General features: G+C 29.5%; 1 protein-coding gene across 4 annotated transcripts in view; it reads right to left on the reverse strand.

Moving 5' to 3' along the window:
- The window catches only part of LOC110021983 (glucan endo-1,3-beta-glucosidase 7-like), a 40815-nt gene that overhangs the window by 25486 nt on the left and 13743 nt on the right, over positions 1–1586 (reverse strand). The window lies entirely within an intron of this gene.

Here is a 1586-nt window from a genome sequence, read left to right on the forward strand (position 1 = left end):
GCCGAACACGAGTTGTTCACGAACAACGAGCCGAATTCACAGCCCTAATCATGACATGTGTAACTACATCGGCTCGATAGTTCATTAAAATAATATGAGAGCTAGATTTTATAAATAGTAATATTTCGTGTGTTGTGTATGTAATTATCCCAATTAATAGATTAGTACATAAGTTTTGAATTTATTTATTTATTTGATTTCAAAAAAAATATCACTATACAATCGAAGACAGCTACGTAAATTAGGAGGAGAAAAGACTCATCCAAAGGAGTCTTTCGCTAGGTCTGAGCCTAGTAAAAAAATGAGCCCACACAAGAATGGCGAAGATAATAACAATATTTAGAGATCATATACTAAGCGAAAGATTTACACAACAAACAAATAAAGAAACTGACAAAATTTTGAGATATAAAAGATAAATATATGACCTTCTAAGAACATTAATAGATTACAATGACAGATCACCTCTTGAGCATCATCACCCCTTCTTATTTTAGAATATTTTCTCTATGATAGCTTCTAACTTGAATCGAGACGTACCTAATAATTTGTAAATCATCTTTTTATCTTTCCAACAAGCTCAATAGCAACTTAAACCGAAGTACTGAGTTGAGAGGTATGCTCGAGATATGAAAACTACGCACATGAGTCCAGACGTTGGATCAAATATGAATAAAACTATATAATTGTTTCTTTTAATATGATAGCAAAATATACAAAGTAATGGCATAGCACCACTCTCGTTGGTTTTGAATGAGCATTACTATGTGCACGAATAATCAGTTTGGTTAGTCGAAAGTCTTTCTCTGAGACTATCCACACCAAACTCATGGCAATTGATAAAATATCTCTAGGCACATTTGATTAACAATCTTCATTGTCATATAAATCAAGTGTTTTATAACCTTATATGATGAATCCATAAAATCTTGCTCAAGTTATGTATATTGTTTCATAATTCTTTACCAACACCCTTTAGCCCTTTTATGTTTAGCTATTCCTTTATTACACTTAGGCTAAAGTTAAAAAATAAATTATAAAAAAAAAACTTGAAAAGAATTAAAATTATATGAGAAGAATTAAAATTATAATTGTCATGGTCAAAATATGAAAAATGTCATGAGTTCTTGTATGGGTATTGATAAGATGGTTTTACTAACTAGAACTCCATTATTATTCCTTTTTTATGCAATCCAAATATTAAATTTATTTTTATCTTTAATTTTCACACTAATAATTATTATGTTATAATCACATAGTTAGTTCTAGATTAGTTTATGGAAACTTGAATAAATTAGGTGCTAATTAGTAAGCTTAAGTCTTCAAAATTTTCAACAAAACCAGGATACAAGATCCTTAATACAAGGCAAAGTGATCTGAAGTTCCAAGCGTGACGATAGTGATAGCTTACATTATTGCATTATTGGCTAGGAAAAAGGAGAGTTATGTTTAGGCCAAATAGAACAAATAATGAGTTAGCTTTCCAAGATTAACTCAGCAAAGATAACATGCCATTGATTGACCTTAGTCAAATTAATGGCTATGAATATCTATCTATATATATATATATGTATATATATATATAT

The sequence above is a fragment of the Phalaenopsis equestris genome, unplaced genomic scaffold (assembly GCF_001263595.1).
Source record: "Phalaenopsis equestris unplaced genomic scaffold, ASM126359v1 Scaffold000159, whole genome shotgun sequence".
NCBI classification, from domain to species: Eukaryota; Viridiplantae; Streptophyta; class Magnoliopsida; order Asparagales; family Orchidaceae; genus Phalaenopsis; species Phalaenopsis equestris.